The sequence below is a fragment of the Helianthus annuus genome, chromosome 17 (genome assembly GCF_002127325.2).
Source record: "Helianthus annuus cultivar XRQ/B chromosome 17, HanXRQr2.0-SUNRISE, whole genome shotgun sequence".
NCBI classification, from domain to species: Eukaryota; Viridiplantae; Streptophyta; class Magnoliopsida; order Asterales; family Asteraceae; genus Helianthus; species Helianthus annuus.
In genome coordinates, this window is record NC_035449.2 from 65,785,230 (window position 1) to 65,804,876 (window position 19,647).

Sequence of the window (19,647 nt, forward strand, 5' to 3'; positions counted from 1 at the left end):
ATAAGTCAATAAGTACTTTTCACAAAAAGTCCTTTTAAGGTAAAATAAGCTTAGCCAAACATTCCCTTAGCATTGAAAGAGAGACCATTGAGTTGCAGATATTGAATCGGAGAACGGAAGGGCAACAAGAGTTTCGCTGATTGAGGAGAAGAACTGATCTATGACGTTTTGTTTCACTAACATAAATGTAGGGTTTGGATGGAATAATTTAGTATTTTATGATTAATTTAATAGTCATATAGAAAGACAACTCTATCCCTAAACTAATCTCATTTAGTATTGTACTATAAGCATTAAAGCTTGTATTTACTTAAATTTTACCGTAATCCTTATGAAATGTTTTATAATATAGTATAGATATCAATTGACATCAGGTGTTTGCTACAGTATTTTAGGGTATTTTCGTAATTTCTTGCTCATGTAATTAGAGTATCCACGCATCCATTTGCTTCTCTCCCAACTCACCATAGCAGATTACATCCAGACCAGGTTACCGGCCACCGGTGCTACCGACCTTCTGCCATCTTCATCTTCGCATATCTGCTTCGATTTCAAACCAAGTGAACTTATGAGCCAGTGTAGGGTATGATTTAGTTGGATTTTGGTCGGCTTCTTTTCATCGATGTTCTCATGTACATGTGCCGATTTGCTGCTGATTAATTGATTGAATCGGCTGTGACCCGGTTTAGGGTATGCTTTAATTGGATTTTAGCCAACTTCTATTCATCGTTGTTCTCATGTATATATTTAAATTTATGTTTTAGTAAATTTGTAAACCTAAATTGGTTTTACTTTTAGGGAAATGATGAACTTTGGTTATTGTTTGACTATTGATTAAATCCTTTTAGACGTTTCGTTGTTCACGAATTTGACACCAACCGTTTTGGATTCATCTAGGTAGTTAGTTTTTAGACTTCAAGTGGATTTCTTCCATGAAATTGAAGCTCAATTGCTATGGTTTTCCAACTAATTTACTTCTGTTACAAATCTGTGTTTCTTCAGCGTGAGAAACTAGGTTTTTTTTTCTACATAAATAATTTATATCGAGGTTGACAAGTCTTCATGGTTGATTGATCATAGATTTAGATTTATATTGAGATGTGTGAAAAAGGGGTGATTTTATAAGACGAATTAAAGGTGCAAGTTAATAAGTGTCGGTGAGGTGTTAAGAGTAAATGAGAAATAGAAGTAGAGTTAAAGATACGTGGGATTTAAAGGGATTTTTGGGATAGGTGGTAAATGTTGATCATCAAGAAAAGTCAAGTCAGTTTAGTATTAACGGAGTTTCATCTATATTTTTGGGATAGGTGGTAAATGTTGATCATCAAGAAAAGTCAAATCAGTTTAGTATTAATGGAGTTTCGTCTATATCTTTTATTTAGCTCAAAATGAAGTTTTATTTGTAAAGATGTTATCAAAGTGGTAATAAAACAAAGTTAGTATAACTGTTGTTTTTCAGAGGTATACTTAATATGAATTGAGTTCTCTATGATCACTTCTCAGGTTCCTACAAATGCTGACTGAAAAGATACCCTCTTTAGCTGGGATCACCAAGAAGCACAATCAAAGTTCATGTGGAATAGCACAAGATATTTTAATAAAAAACCTAATACAAAAGATGTATCAGTCAACATCACTAAGTTGATAGCAAGATGGCATGTGTTGGCAGGTATAGTGTTAATGCCATTATCAATGAAGCAACAAAACCCACTGAGGTAACTTTCTTCAGTGAAGGCATGGCAGTCCTCTGCCCTCCTCAAGACAAGCTGCGAAGACCTTATAACAAAGCACAGTTGCACCAATCCTAAACGCTCCCACAACAAATGGCGTCAATGATAGGCGAGGCAAGGCTGATGCACGTCTCGACAAGGAAGGAAGGGCATGTGGTAGTAACAAACGTGACAAAAGCTGAGACAGTAAGCGAATACTATCCAACCTCTCAAGAACATAGTGTCTTGGCAATCCCTCCCACAACACCTAACCCAAAAATCAACCAGAAAAAACATCCGCCAATTGGGTCACCAGGTGCATCACTTAATACCATTTAACAACAAACCTATCTCTTAAATGTGGTTGTATGTCGTGTCTTACTTAATTACCTTAACGTAAGCAACTTGACTCAATTGGTACATCAGTTGGCATCTTAGCTATTGGGATTAGAGGTACTATTTTTAGACTTGCTTTCAACTGTTGTAATTCATAATTGTATTTTCAAGACATTACACTTTGGTTAATGTTAGGAAATAAGCTTTTCTTTAACTAATGTCCTTTTTTTTCCCCATAGCACTGCAGAGTCAAGCCGCGTTGCAAAGAAGGCACGTGAAGAAGAATGATCACTTAGAAGACTGCTTTTTGGATGGCTGCACCCTGGAACACTGTGTAGCCCGCATCACCTACATCCATAATCTTATAAAAACGCACATAGGAAGCACCTTATGTACAAGTTATCTACCTAACACACTTGGTGTTAGTAAGATAAGTTGTACACAAATCAATACAAAAACATTTTGTAGGTTGACTAGGCGAGGTAAATGAAACAAAAAAAGTTCATTTAACACACATTTGGCTTTGGTCATATAATATTATATCCCGCGGCATCGCGGCGGATATGATAACTCTAGTTATTATAGTACATAAATAATTAAATAGGAGATAATAATAATAATAATAATAATAATAATAATAATAATAATAATAATAATAATAATAATAATAATAATAATAATAATAAGGTGTATTGGATTTTAATAATCCCAAGTTTCACTAATTGGCCGGTAATAATCCCAACTTCAAAAATTGCCTACAATAGTCCCAACTTGTAAGATTTTGGCCACCAATGATCCTTTGTTAACTGGGTTATAACCCAGTTAGTTTTTTGCTGACTGGGCTGCTGATGTGGCACCATCACCACCTCCACCTCCTCCTCCTGCACTGCCACCACCAATCATCTCCGACCTCCTGTAATATTCTCCGCTTCTCAAAAGTTTAAAATTTCCACCATCTACGCAACTCCGGTGACCTGCAACTTATTCCGACGACCTTCTTTACCCCTGAAACAACCAAAGGAGACCACCACTTGTCATCTCCAACCTCTAGTGACCTTCTCCGCCGCTCAAAACTTCAAAATCTTACAAAAAACTAACTGGGTTATAACCCAGTTAGCAAAGGATCATTGGTAGCCAAAATCTTACAAGTTGGGACTGTTGTAGGCAATTTTTAAAGTTGAGATTATTACCGGCCAATTAGTAGTTAGTAGTAGTTAGTAGTAGTAGTTAGTTAGTAGTTAGTAGTAGTAGTTAGTAGTAGTTAGTAGTAGTACTAGTACTACTAGTAGTGGTGTTAAAGATAATAATAAACTAACAATTAAAAGGCTTTTCAATTTTAAAGGATATTTATATTAAATACAGACATATTAAAAATAATATAATAAGAGGCAAAGATAATCTTGATCTCTAATATGTAAAACTGGTAGTAGTTAATAGTAGTACTAGTACGAGTAGTACTACTAGTAGTGGTATTAAAGATAATAATAAACTAACCATTAAAAGGCTTTTCATTTTTAAAGGATATTTATATTAAATACAGACATATTAAAAATAATATAATGAGAGGCAAAGATAATCTTGATCTGTAATATGTAAAACTGGTAGTAGTTAATAGTAGTTAATAGTAGTAATAGTAGTACTAGTACTACTAGTAGTGGTGTTAAAGATAATAATAAACTACCGATTAAAAGGCTTTTCATTTTTAAAGGATATTTATATTAAATACAGACATATTAAAAATAATATAATGAGAGGCAAAGATAATCTTGATCTCTAATATGTAAAACTGGTATATTTAAGCGATAAAATAATTATTATATTTTTATCTCTATATCGTATAGTATAATTTAGGGTTATTGGATTTTATCACCCCGTAACTAGTAACTACTGGTCATTGATCGCTGCCACCCCCAACGTTGACGCCCGACACCCCAACTTAAATTTTAGTGTGTTCTGGCACCCTCGTCGTTAACCAAATACTAACCCAGTTAGGTTTTTTGCCTACGTGTCAAGCCCTTTCCTACATAGATATAACTAGGTTATCACCCGGGAACTTCCCGGGTAGGAGAAATTTGATTAGACATATTATTAAATATATTAAGTGTATAAACAAAATAAAACACAAAGTGTAATGTTACATAAACAAAGTGTCAAACTTTGACATCAAAAGTTAGAAGCCAATCACAATGCCAATCATTATAAGAAGTCATATAAGATATTTAAATAAATACACTAGCAATCATGTCAACAAAAACATCATGCTTTGTTCCATAAATTTCTGATTTGCTTACTTCCACCCTCATGCCTTCCTTGGCACACTTTGCCATCTTCTTCGTTAAACTGAAAACCTTGAATCATTATATTTTAGAAATGAGAAAATACAAGGACTTTTTGACAGATTTGTTTCCAATTGCATGCCTAATTTGTTTCTCAAGAATTGAAAACCTCATACCTTATACATTTGTTTAATTATTTCAATAAAGTTTCCTATAAAGTTTTTATCCCCACACCACAAAATTTCCAAGACAGTGTTAAGGAAAAAGATGCTTGTCTAAGCTAAAATTTTGTTATTGAAAGAAAGTTACCACAGCACCGGTATCCATGTGGCTGATATGGGCAGTGACACCAGCACCATTAACGACATCGTAAAACATGAAAAACCGAAACCAATATCGTAAAACATGAAAAACGGAAACCAATGTGTTCATCTTCATTAACATAGCTAGTGGTTGACCAATCCCTCCAGCAGCACCCAGTATTGCAACTTTGAACCTGGGGGCCCACCCTTTGCTCTGCAATTGGCTCTCTCCAATACTGACCCTCCCTCCATCTTCCGGCACATGATTCATAAGAAAAAAAAAAATAAAAGATTACTAAATCTGACAAATCTAGTTGTAAAAGATAGTTTTTTCTTCAAAAAAAAAAAAAAAAAAAAAAACATTTAGCAAGCTGACATATTAATTTCTAAGACATAAAGATTCCAATTTATCTAAATAAAACACTACCCAATATATTGTATGTCCAAACTACTACGATACCATCTCAGATCCAATTTGTCATAAATTTGAGAAGGAATATACCTGTCAGTGTGAACAGTTCGTTTCACTAACTGCACTATAGGAGTTTTACATTGGATTTCAGTTAGCTTTGTTGTTGTCCTGAGAGTGGCAGTTAGTCTGTTCCGCTTACTTCTTTAGGAGAAGATAAAATACACATCGCGTAAGCCCAAATGTTTAAGAACTCAAATTTGATTGCAACCCACTAATTAACTGCAGCCCAAAGGTTAGCAAAATAGCATCCACGTAATTAAGTTGCAAACAAAAAAAATAGCACTATAGCAGCCCAGAAATTGGGGTCCATTTAATCACGAATCCCATCTTCCCAGCCCCCAATGGTGTCCATCTCTCCTCTATGTCGTATTATTGTTGTCATTGATTTTAATATTTCTCTCTTAAGTGATGGTTAACCAAAACAGAAATCTAAACAACGTTGGTTATCGATGATAAATCGCATTGGAGGTGTACAAAAAAACCGGTTTAGGATTGAAACTGGAAAAAAAACCGAAATCGGTTTTTAAAATCCCGAACCGAACGCTGGTTAGTATACTGGTTAGGGATCTTGAAATTAATTGCAAGCTGCAATTAAGACCCAATTCCAAGAGACCAAATTCAACACCACTCTAGTCATATGCTGAACCAAGAAATGTGCATTGTTGTAGTCGTAATTTGACATGCTTTTTTCAGCGACCAGGGTTGGATTACCATCCCTTACAATTCATTTCCTGTTATCCTACTTCTTAAAGGAGCTTATCAACTCACAATTCATAAAGAAAATCCATTTCTTTTTCTAGAAACTCAAATAACTTTCATTTTTCTTAAATGGAGATTACTTCAATAACATGAGCATATGCAATACTTCCCAAGATAAGTGTTGATATTATAGTAGGGGATCAGTTAGGAACCATTTGATAAGAAAGCAAAATGCCTTTTATTCACAATTTGCTAAATTAATATCGACACTATTTTTGTCTTACATAGAACTCTTAATATTAGTGCACTTTTAGACTTTTTTTTTTAATTGAAGTACGCATCCAATTACCCACTATTCATTCGTTGCTAAAGTTTTAATATGTTTTGACCCGTGACCCGAATCGCTAAAACCACCTCTACAAGATACCAACACCTTACCCAAGCTCGCTATAGGTTAATATAAAAAGACTACTCCTTAACCAGACAACTATTGCTACAAACAAATTTCACAAAACAATTGCAAGAAACAAAATACTTGTCGCTATTGTAGATAATTTTCTTAGTTGGTTGCTACTTCATAGAATTAGAAGTTAGTGCAGTATCTTACTATTTTATGCAAGATCCCTCACACTTGATAGCAATAATTCTAGAATGAGTGAAATAATTCATAGGATGCCTTACATGGGAAGCTCGTCGTTGAAAATTAATTCTTCTCAAGAACCCATTGGCTTGCCCAATGCTGTGAAGGGCTATAGAGAATATAGTTGCATTTTTTTTCTATAATTCTGCATAGGTTTTGAATTTCTCAAATGTAACGTGTATATCTTTAAGATGAGGTTCCTTATCTAGTTCGTCAACACGATCAAGCATTTTGTTCATATGGCGTATATATATCAGGCTATAACCATTGGCAACATAAAATCTCTGGCTGGTATTGCACCACTCGAGTAAATACGACATGCTAGACAGATGACCTTCAAAATAGTTAAATGAAATAAACCAAGGTAATCTGGATGAGTGCATGTATAGACTATAGTTTTGATGTTATATACCTTTCACAAACAGTTTTGAATGGGCCCATAATCTAGTTGGCTACACCCTCTCCTCAAGCCTAAACAAACAGACATTTAACAAAGTAAGTAAAAGAGTTCAACTTCCCCACGAAAATAATATTCTATTATAATTAAAAAACCTTGCTTGTTTAGCATGGAGTTCTCAAATTCATCATCTTTCTTTTTGCGGAAAATGGGATGTGAAATCGTAGTCACTTCCACTTCTTCCAAAAAGATGTTTCTCAGAAGTTAACCAACAATCCTTTTCCATCTGTTTATCAACTTTTAACGAACAATCTTTTGGCTCGGTTTCCATCCTTTTCTCTCCTAAAAAATTACATCATTTTTTACTAACAAATTTAAATTCAACATTGTAAAGAAGCATTAGTGGAATACATAAATAACCTCATTTTCATACTTCTTCCTGTCAAGAGTGTTAACCAATCTTGTTTTTAAGTTTTTCTTAATCTTTGAGTCCCACATGAAACCGGTCAAAGATTCCTAAAAGTCAACAACTTCTTTCAAGAAAATATTATTAAATTGGTGACAATTGAGAACAAAAAGTACCAGTTGAGATCATTAATTAATTGCGACCATAGCGGTAGCGCGCCTCTTCATGGCGATGACTAGCGACTTTAACGTTTTTTTTTTTAAAGTGGCCCACGCAGGCCTTGGGTTTTCGGAGCTGCATTCGTGTCCGCAGGACATGCGGGCATGCACGAGTTCAATTAAATTTCAATTCAGAAACTCAATTTTTGCACCCCCCCTGCACACGGGTAGGACTTGTGGTAAAACATGTCATAAAGCTACAATGGAGTAGTAAGACTTTATCTTATAAACAACCACTAACTTTGTTAACACACCAATGTGGGACAAAGTATTTACCACCTTTTGAGACTTTCATTTACACACCCAACATATAAGTCCTTTGCTACTAACTATTAGTTTTTGTTAAATATACATGTAAAGTAACATATATACAAGGGTATTTTGATGTAATATACATATAAAAATTTTCAAAAATCTTTTTCTAGTGTAATCGCTATTTGTAAAATAGCCGTCGCTATTTGTCGCTATTCGCTACGTAGCCTAGCCATGCCTTGTCGCTATTTGTTGCTATTCGCTATCGATAACTATGGATTACATCACAATGTTCGACCAGATTACATCACAATTCAGAATTTAAAATAATCATTCATAATTTTCTTCTACTTTGATAAAAATCAGTCACCTACATATCAATTTACAAATGGATCCCCTACACATCAAGTTAACGGAAATTAATGAGAACATTCACATCCACGAGTTAGCCAAAAGTTCCAACATAATAAAAACGAGTTAATTGCTCAGATGGTCCCTGTGGTTTCACTTTTTTTCACGTTTAGTCCCCACCTTTTAAAAATAGCAGGTATGCTCCCTATGGTTTGTCATTTTGTTACTCAGATAGTCCCCCAACATTTACTCTAGGGACTATCCGAGTAACAAAATGACAAACCATAGGGAGCATACCTGCTATTTTCAAACTAACTGACATCTACGCAGGGACTATCCGAGTAACAAAATGACAAACCATAGGGAGCATACCTGCTATTTTTAAAAGGTGGGGACTAAACGTGAAAAAACTTGAAACCACAGGGACCATCCGAGCAATTAACTCTAATAAAAACTATTAAGACTAAACCTTTTTGATAATAATCATCCAAAATTCTGAATATCATACAAAATAAAATTAATAGCTTGTGTCCATTTGTCAAATACATAAAATCTCTTCCAGAATTGTTGAAATTTATTATTAACCAATGTTGTAACAAAGAAGAAGACTTGAAATAAGTAGAACTTTTTACCAAAAAAAGAAAAAAAAATCAAAATTTAATGTCCAAGAAAAAAGTGAGAAAATGCTCTGAATAGTTCAGTGGTATCTTGTTTTATGTTTAAAAAATTGGATAGCAATATGGGTATTATTTTTTTGTTTCTAGTGCCATGTAAATGAGGACTTTTGCATTTTTTGCAAATTAAAATAAATAAATAAATGATAAGATTAAAAGAAGTTAGCAACAGACTTGTGTTAGGATATATTTATTGTCCTCTAAGGGTATAGTAACCTTGCCAGTTACATTAGATGAAGATAACCAAAATCAGTGATTGTGCATAACAAAAGTTATAACAAGTCACCCATCCTAGTAGTGGCACAACTTGTAAGTTGAGTAGAAGGCTAGGCTAATAATAATTCTTGTAGAATAAAGACCTCAATTGAAAGATGTCCCTCCCAAACAGTTGGGCAATTGAAACCTAACCAAGCTAAGAACAAACCCTAGATCGAAGAAACCCTAAATCGTAAAACCTAATAAATAGATAGAGAGATGATTTAAGTTAAGAAGAGGCTTACATTCGGTGTAACGAACATAGTACTCGTAGTCATTCGGTCCACCGGATTGAAGCCTACGGCACTCGATCACCTTCACCGGATGATGTTTACCGTCCCTCCATCGGCACAACACGCGAGTTCCTACTTCTAGCGGCTGCATCACCACCACAATTAATTCCACAATCGCTGCCTGGCTTCACTTCTTCGAACAAAGGTATAAAATCCATATCAAATACAAAAGCAACATACCTGGAAGCGCTGAGATGTGCGAGAAATTGTAGAAGAGGCGATATGATCTGCAGCATAGCAGAGATGTGAATCTAGGGTTTCAAGTATGAAGCGGCCAAGGAGAAGAATGTGGCTGCAGAGAAATTTAGGTTGGTAGATGAGTTTGAAATTTGAAATGAGATTGGAGGTTGGTTGGTTTGGTTTGCCCACCCATGAGACTTTGAAAGATTGTATTTAATAAAACATAGAAATTGAAAATTCTCATAAAATAACACATAGGATAAAAATAAAGAGGGGGGCTTGATATATTGACATGTGGCCTATTAAACTTTTGCTTTATTATATAGGAAGATTACATCACACCACCTCCACCAATCGCCTGCCACGATCACCTCCATCAATCACCACCTCCACCAACCACGACCAGTCGACCATCTCCGAAAGCACCACCTCCACCAACCGCCTACCACCATCACCTTCACCAACCACCAACAATAAAACGTTTTCAAATTCCAAACCAAACAATAATTGAAACAGATGCCCAAAAAAACGTTGAAACCCAAATAACAATTCTGTTTATAAACTCACCCAAACCACCAATTCATGAACCATTAAATTCAAAAAAACCATGTAACACCAACTAACCGGTTTCATTTACCTCAATTTTGGCCGGAGAATAAGTCCGACGATGTACAATCAGTTCGTGATGATCGTCCACGCCATCAACTGTAACCAGTTTCTTCCGGCATCACACCTTTGACCAATAAAAAATAATTTATGAATTTCTGGGTTCATGTTCGTCCAGTTGGAAAACATAATTATTTTTCGATCTTTGGAATCAAGAGAGTTGGCTCGAAATCTCCTTTCAGACCTTCAGTAGGATCTTGACGGGGTTTAGTTGCTGATCGACCGGGGGATTCGTCAAGGTCGTACACCTCAACCAAGTTACGCTTCAATTCGCCATAGATGTTTGTCTTTTTTGTGTTTTCATTTTGCAATAAACTCCTTCCTGTGCTTATGTCCGAAACTGATAAAGGCGTTTCATTCTCACCGGTACCAGATATTGAATCCTGAAAACATAATATTCGAAAGTAAGTAATACAAAATAAATAGCAGCCACACAGCCACAAAAAACGATACATTTCTACAGTTTTATTAACTTCAAAGAAATAAATCATGTGATGACCCAGGATCTTCCTTACGGATAAGATCTATTAGATGTGATACCTTGATATTAACCATGTCTTGGGACTGAGAATCAGTGCAATGAAAATCAATTGACTCTAAGCTGGAAGGCTACATTGTAAAAAAAGGGATGTGTTAAACATTGATGCAAACATGACAACGAAATAATTTTAAAAGTAATTACCTGCTCAACTTTGGATTTGTTTTTGAGATCTGATATTATGGCTGGATCATCAGTAAGTTTGGTCACTGTAAAAAACTTGTAATTGTTTTTCAAATTAAAGTTGGCTATATCGATCTTGAAGGCAAACTTTTTGTCAACCAAATCTTTGAACTCATTTGGATAGATGTTAGTTTCCCCCTGTAAAAAAATGAAATTATAAACTATGTATAAATATGAAAATATTTAGAAATAACTATCACAATATTTAGAAATTTCACAATGAGAAAACCATACATCTAAAATTTTATCAACCAACTCCTTAGCAGACTTCTTTAAAATTTTCTGGTGGGCATCACAGTCAAACAAAGTCAAAGACAAAACTCCAGTTTTATCTTCCTTAAAGGGATTTTGAACCTATAAAATTAAAAAAAAATTAGAAAGATAGAAAATGAAAATGTAACAATCTAAAGATAACTAATAAGCATAGCAATAAATAAAATAAAACCTTGGGATAGCAAAAACAACTTGTTCGTTGCAACTTTGATTGGTGCATTCAAGTATTTGTTTTTCCTCAAACTGATCAGACCCATCAACTTGCAATGTGCTTTGTTATAACCTTCTTGTTGCACTTCTTGCAAGCATTATAGAACCACTCAATACCCGGGGTAATACACTTGATTGTACCAACAACAATAATAGTCGTGACCTATATGAGGCGTGAAAGCAGTTATTATTCTTTCATAGTTAACAATCTACATAAAAATAAAATAAAAAGAAAGTACCTGATCAATTTCATTGACTTCTGCCATAGTATGATAAATCGTTTTCGTCAAGAAATCATCACGCCAATTGGGAAGCATTAGCGAAGAAGTTACACGATGGCTTGAAGAAGTTTCATCACCCTCTTTGGCAAGCAAGCTGTTGATAAAACTATATAGAATTATACTATAAAAACAAATAAGTGTAAAACATGGAATATGCATTGAAAATAATTGTCTAAAATAGAGAGTATCGAACTTTAGGATGGCGATGTTTGACACAGAGAAGAGAGGGTGAATGCGGCTGGAAGAGATGGTGTGGTTGGAAGAGAGGGTGAATGCGGCTGGAACAAAATTAGGGTTGACTTAACTACGGGTCTAGAGAACGGGTATGAAATATTCATGTATTTTCTTTCTGGGTTAAAAAAGGATCTGGGTAAGCCAGTCGGTTATATGGGTAATGGGCGGGAAAAAAGGGTTGGGGTTGCTGTGAGAGTGACATGTGTCCAAGTTTTTATTCCTTTATTAGAGAGGATAGATAGATTGCCAATGATCTCTAGATCAAGTGGTGGAGGGCTTTCATTTCTCTTGAGAGATGCAGGTTTGACTCCCACTTGGTGCAGAGTGAGGCACTGGTGGGCAATGATAGGAGACCCAGGGAAACTTGAGTTGGATCCTTTCACCAAACGGGTTTTACTTGTAATTTCACTGTCGTGCCTACAGGCGGGTGGGGTACTGGGTTTTCCCCAGAATTGGTGGTGGACTCGGGTTACTCTCGGAGTACTCCGTTTGTCCAGTGGGTGCCCCGAGAGTGCTCGGGATTGAGTTTGTTGGCCGTTAAAAAAAAAGAGGATAGATTAGAGAGGATGGATGTAGCATGAGAAATTGCCACATGGCATTTTGGTGGAATTGATGTCTTAGAAGAATGCCATATGGCTTTTAATGCAATGCTTTATTAGATTCCCATTTGAGCCATTTTCAAGGGACATCTGGGTGTAGGAATAAATCAGGGCTTTAATCTCGGGTTCGAACCTGACGGGGGCGAGGGTTTACAGATTCTATCCGGTTCCCGTGCATCGGGGGATGGTTTCATGGCTATCGAGGACGAGGAGTCAATCTTGGACATAGCCTCGTGTAAGATGGGTTTACAGTTGAGATTCTTTGTCGTTCAAAAAAAGATTAGATTCTACTCTAGATCATCGATCTTTTTAATACTGTACCACCCACCTAGTTCATCATATCATTACCAAGTTTGGATTCCTTATCCGATGGCACAGACTTCCTTAATTTGGTATTTATCATCGGTGTTGCTCAAGCAACGTTATGTCGTTGTGTTTAAGATACTGTAAGCTCGAGAGTATTTTTAGCTCATGATTGTGAAGATGCAAATGAATGTCTCGTTCAAGATTGCCTCACCAAAAATTCAACCTATAGTTCTGACTAGTTTAAAAGGCGATTTCGGATGCCAAAAGAACTTTTCCTACGAATAGTAGGCGACATGGAAAGAAATTATGAAATTTATCTCGACCTTCGTTGGTAAAAATAAGTTTCCCACCGTCACATGGGTGTACTTTGACAACTTGACAACTTTCATACATGGATATTTCATACGCACCCGATGAGTACCTCGCTATGCCTTAAAGGGCCACGTGTGAAAGCCTATAATACTTTTGTGATGAGATTATTATGCTAAACGGTAAGGAATATTTATCAAAGCAGACGTCCAATGACATACAACTATTGTTTGCCGCACATGAGAGCAAACACAACTTTCTGGGATGCTAGGTAACATTGACCGCACACGATGGACTTGGAAAGATTGTCCAAGGATATTGTGAGGACAATATATAAGAGGTGATCCACCTACTCAAAGATCATGCTCGAGGTATTGACATCCCAATATTTATGGTTTCACGTGCCTTTTTTGGGGTTGCTAGTACAAACAACGATCTCAACGTCCTCCATCAATCACCATCATACAATGACGTATGCATGGACCGACTTCGATGGCTCCATTTGAGGTAAACAAGTTCAATATGAGCATGGATACTACTTTGCATATGGACATACCCAATTTTGGCAACCATCATGAAATCATTCGCTTATCTAAACGAGGAAAATCACAAAGGGTTCAAGGCGCCACAAGAGGTGGAACAAAAGGATGTTGAATGAGCATTTGGTATGTTAAAGACTCAATGAGGGTGTAGTTCGACTTCCAGCACACGCAACATGCCCGTGGACTTGATAAGAAAACACAATATGATATTAAAAGCGAAGGGTGACAATATCCTTAGAGCACAAGATGGATCTTCTAATGAATGAAGAGCTTGATGATTCCCTTTTGGAATTGAGGAATCAAGATACGCACGCCCTTCGAGCGGATCCCCTGGAACACATTGCGGGCATCAACTTAAAACAATTGGATAAGTGGTAACACATAAATCGTAGTGTTTTGATTTAGATTTATAAGTGGTACCACTTAAATTGTAATGTTTTGATGTTTTTTATTTAGCGTGTTTTTTATTAATCAAACATTATTCTATTTTTTTATTTTACCTGAACAGGTTTTTTTACTTAACTGGTTGTTTAGGAAAAAAATATATTTTTGTTGTAAAACAACGACCTACTAGCGACTAGTATATGAACATAATCAAAGGAACATAGAGATAAAAGATAGAATAGAGAATTATTATACATTCAGATATCAACATGCATTACAAAGAACCTATATATATAGTGTTCTTACATTAATACAAAGGATATGAAGGGACGGAAGTTAGAATGTGGATAGTCACCATAATATAGCTTATTTATAACACTCCCCCTTGACTATCCATGTGATAAAAGAAAACAATGTATTATACGCTTGGTGATGCTGCCTCGTTAAAAACCTTGCTAGGAAAACCCAGTGGGACAAAACCTCAGCTAAGGGAAAACGAGTGCATCCCGTATTTTCTCCCCCTGATACTTTTGGATCAGGTATGTTGCCTTATTAAAAACCTTACTAAGAAAACCCAATGGGATAAAACTTAGTGAAAGGAAAAATAGTGCAACTTGTGTAATACTCCCCCTCATTTAAACATGTATTCTTCAAGTGACTAGTGCCCATTTTTATTGAAAGTTGCTCAAAGTTTTTGTAGTCAATGATTTGCCGCTTGATCCCTTAATGTGCAATTCTTTATGTTCGCAATGTTGTATATCTTCATATGAGCTTTCTAGTGCCTCTTCTTTTACATAAATATCATAAGATCCACACCTGTGATTTGTTACATCCCCTGCATTTACAAAACTAACCAAACTTGTTTTGACAGGTTAGTAAAATATAAATTCATATCTTACATACCTTAGATGTATTGAAATAGATGTTTTCCTATTTCAATATTTCGTCGTTTAACACATGCTATATCAAATTGATAAATTCAATAAAGATATATAAAATCATGAATAGATAGCAATAAATACTAATGCACAATTGCACTGGTACCTCTAGACCAAAAATTTCAATTTCTTTCATATGAAGCTATAACAGCCATTTTATATATCAAGTAATTGAACAACCTTTAACGTAGTTAAAGGATAAACTTTGTCCATGGTAAAACACGTCAACCTTTAATAGATATAGTTTGGTTGATTACACATATACTCGAACTACAGGTCGAGCGATAATTACAATGTGTCAAGGTCATTTAGAAATTTTCCCTCTAAAATCTCGACAGTTTCTCTCGATGGTGCCTAGGCATCATCACTGTAAGCTGCAATTATAGTGAACTTTTAGGGGAGGACTTTTGATAAAGATGGATACTATTATCAAACTCGTATTGCTCTTTATCATAATATCTCATGAGTTGTACAACACTCAATCCAACTATTTTATCCATACTATCTTTTTAAGTTTATAAATATACATTCCTGAGCTTTTGATTTGAAATCAATGCTTTAGGCATTCACAATCATTCACTTACTTCTTTCCACTTTGAAAAACAATGTATGTGCATACACTCTTTAGGAGTTCTGTTACATAAACCTCCTTATTGATTTCTATATCATATGCAAGGATGTCTTGAACACTTGCTTCATTTGTATAATACATATTGTATCATGCTTATACACTGTACATTGAGATACCATAATCACCAAGCACGGGTATTCTATGTATGTTTATTGGTGCACAAGAATTACTTCCATAAGATGTTTCCACTTAACCTTATAAGCACTTAGATGCTTTAGGATACTCATCAGGATTTCCAGTTATATTCAATGTATTCAAATATGAATCTGTATACAACGATCATATCGTTCTCGAGAACTTATTTTTACATGATTTTAATAAATTAAATCCTTGAGGGACTTTCATGTAAACTTTTAGTATCCAGTGATTCATAACTTTCATAAGACACATATTAATTCTCTCTTTAAATTACCAGATTAATTAAATATTGGAAAGCCAATGCATCCACCACCGGAGAATGCGTCTCTTCATAATCAGTCATAGGTCTTTGCGAAAATACTTGTGCCACCAACTTTGCCTTATATCACTTTATTTAATTTTCACATAATTCACATAAAAGACCCATTTGTATCCAACATATTTTACAACTTCAGTTGTATGGACCGTTGGTCCAAAAACTTTCCATGTTATTAGAGAATTCAACTCTGCCTTATTTGTGTCTTTCCATTTTGGCCAATCATTTATATGTTTTCATTCATAGGCAGATCTTAAGACTTGATCCTCATCACTTCATCATTTCAAGCGCTATATTATATACAAAAGTATAACGACGTCGATTTTATTTCGATTACATACATATTGATACGTGGTTAGAAACCGGTGCTTTGTATTGTTTAACTTAACGTTTTTACGTAAGTTTGAGTTTCGAATAGCCTACTTTTAATCAAGAATGTGTTTTGCATGTTTGATGGAGTTTAAGGAGCTTTTCGGGAGCTTTACGGGTCACCGGGTCGAAAATCGGAGCACCAGGATGCGTTACGGATCAATCGAGAGTGCAAGGAACAAGAAACGGAGAAGTGGGTTTTTAGGGGCCGTCGGCGACGGGTGTATACCCGTCCCGGACGGGTCCCAGATAACCCCGTATGCTGATTTTACCCGTATCCAGTCAATTAGGCCGTCGGCCAAACAAGAGCTTTTGGGAGCCCGTCGGCGAACGGGTCAGGCCCGTCGGCGACGGGTGTTGATTTTGTGAAACGCGAATTTTGGCTAATTGGGGGTCTATTCCGATTTCTATTGGTCCAAACTCATTCAAGAGGGGAGTTACACATTATTGGGAGTTTGAAAACCATTCTTGGAGCCATATTCACCACCACTTCATCTCTAATCCATCTACCATCCATCTTACAACCCGAATTCTCATCCGAATCCAAACCCTAGTTCATTACCATTACAATCATTCTTCCACCTTCCATCCATTCAATTTCTCCACCACAAACCCTAACCATTCCTTCACCGTAAAGCTTCATGATGATCCAATTCAAGTTTTCAACATCCGGTGATCAAGTTTCGTCGATCATGCGTGGCTAATTCCTTGGAGGTTTCACCCCGGTGTAGGTTAATTGTAAGTCCAGGGTTAAAACATTGTTCTTGGATTGATTTTGTGACAAATTGCTTCTTGATTTGAAACTTATGATAATTGTCTTGCATTTGTATTGAATTCGTAAACCGTCGAGTGAAGATTAAACTTGATTTTATGAAATGTTTATGTGCAATTATGCCTTGTCTAGGTTAGAGTTTACATGTTCTTGGTAACGAAGTGCATTGTGGTCCGTTCTTTATAACGTTGATAGCTCTTGGCACCTAAGCCGTGCGACACTAAACTCGTTAATCGTTTTTGCAATTGAATCAATCTTAAAACGTGTAGGAACCCTAGGAATGCAATTACCGAACCGGGTGTGAACCTTGTTTTCTTATTATTGTTCAAACAATCATTTTCACTTCTTGCGTTTAGTAATCGTGAGTAGTTAATTTAGTTAATCATTTTAGTTATTCTAATTCACAATTTCCAATCAAACAAAAACATACAAAAACAATATAGCAAGCTTCATAAAAGTGACAACTATTCATAATTCAATCAAATCCGCACACAAACCACATACTCTTCGTGGTTCGACCCCTTGCTACCACTAGCTATATGTTAAGGGTAATTAGGGTATATAAATATTATCTTTGACCGGAGCGCGACACTCCGATCATATATCTTAGACATGATACACCTTATCGAGATCTCTTTATTTTCAGGTACCTGAGGTTATTCTTGAACCATCATGTCTATTGTCTCTTCAAGAGACCATTTTAATATAACCTCGACTTGACCATCTTAATTAGTTGCTCCAACGTTCGAGGAATTTTATTGTTGGAATCGACTGGTCTACCACGCTTCAGACGTGCAATAGACTCATTACAAACATGTGGTGATTGTCCTTCTGGGACACTCATCTTAATTGGAGCATTAGCAGTTGGTATATGTGACATAATCACCTTTTTAAGGTTAGTGAATGCGTCTGGTAATATATTCGTTAATCTTTGTAAATGAGTTATTCTTTGAACTTCTGGTTCACACTTTTAGTTTTGAGGATCAATGATAAGGGTAATTAGGGTATATAAATATTATCTTTGACCGGAGCGCGACACTCCGATCAAATTTTGGCGCCGCTGCCGGGGAGTGCGTGCGCTTTGTGTTTGGATATTGTTTGAATTATTGTGATTAACTGTTTAATTTGTTTTGCTTTCTTTTTGTATTGTCTTTTTCCTTGTTACGCGGGGTGTGTTACTTGTGCAGGTTACAGGTAGTGCATGCGTACACGAAATTCCGGGAGGACTTCACCTCTAGTCTACGAACCGGAAATTGAAAGACTCGCAAGAAGAAACCTAGCAAGCCGGTTAGAAGCAACTCTTGCTTCTAATCAAACCAACCAAACACCACCACTCACACCGACCTTTGAAACCGATTCAATGGCAAACCACAATTCCAACCAAGAATTTAACCCAAACCAAAACCTCCACCCAAATCAATTCCAATCCCGAGGAGCCTTTTATCCCGCTCAAGAGCAACCGGGTGGTAACACCAATGCAAGACCACCCACTCCACCTTTCCGAAACCAAAACACCAACAACACCCAACGAACACCTCAACAACAACCTCTTCACCGACAAGCATCGTTACCTATTAACCTTGATGATCGGAATGTCAACTCCGATCGAAGAGGTAACCGTGATCGCGGCAATCCCGTAAATGAAGACCCGTTTTTCAACATCGACGATTTAAGGAATGCAATTCCCGATGACGAACCGTATAGTGTTCCCGGTTATCAATCGCCGGAACACGTAAGCATTCATACAGAAAATTCGGATGATGGGGGGTATTACGATGATCGAGCTAATGATGATGAAGATTGGGGCTACGTGAATAAGGGAAACGTATACAATGCTCGAAGGTACGACGATGAGGAGTTTGGGTCTCAAAACGCCAATTATGTTGGGGAAGATGATTATGGGTACGGAGGTGGAAGAAACGATGGTTATGGGAACAACCGTCAACCACAAAACAACAACCAACAGAACCGGAATGAAGGGTTTTACAACAACAATAATAACAACAACAATGTAAACCCTAACCGGATTCCTCGTTTTGTGGGAGGTGGTAACCCGAGGGATAATCGAAGAGAGGAGCGAAGGGATGAAAGACGGGATAATCGAAGACCGGTCGATCAAGAAGTTAATGGGCCACAACGTCGTCAACAACCTCCACGGGGAGTAAATGACCGTTTCCGACCAATAGTGACCGAGAACAACTCTCCAATAGTATGCGAAAGGAGGATGTTCGATTGTAAGCCGCATTACATCAACATCCTTCCTCATTTCAACGGGAGGTCCAATGATGAGCCGTACACCCATTTAACGGAGTTCTCGTCTATTTGTGATACTATTGGAGGACATAATTTCGCACTAGAGGAAGTGAAGCTTCAGCTATTTCAATTTTAATTGAAAGATAAAGCAAAACAGTGGTTCTTTACACTTCCGGCCAATAGTATTCGAACTTGGGAACAAATGCAACAAGCATTTTTGGATGAATACTATTCCATGGCCAAGA

At 36.4% G+C, this 19,647-nt stretch overlaps 2 long non-coding RNA genes across 2 annotated transcripts; one reads left to right on the forward strand and one right to left on the reverse strand.

Annotated features, from left to right (window-relative positions):
- Positions 1-440: 440 nt before the first annotated feature.
- Positions 441-2,561, forward strand: LOC110921814. The gene is made up of 2 exons (XR_004887196.1): positions 441-690; positions 1,504-2,561. It is a non-coding gene; the product is annotated as an uncharacterized LOC110921814 (long non-coding RNA).
- Positions 2,562-6,853: 4,292 nt separating this feature from the next.
- Positions 6,854-7,176, reverse strand: LOC118489309. Its single transcript, XR_004887197.1, has 2 exons — positions 6,987-7,176; positions 6,854-6,905 (listed from the first exon to the last, which is right to left on the reverse strand). It is a non-coding gene; the product is annotated as an uncharacterized LOC118489309 (long non-coding RNA).
- Between the last annotated feature and the right edge of the window lie 12,471 nt (positions 7,177-19,647).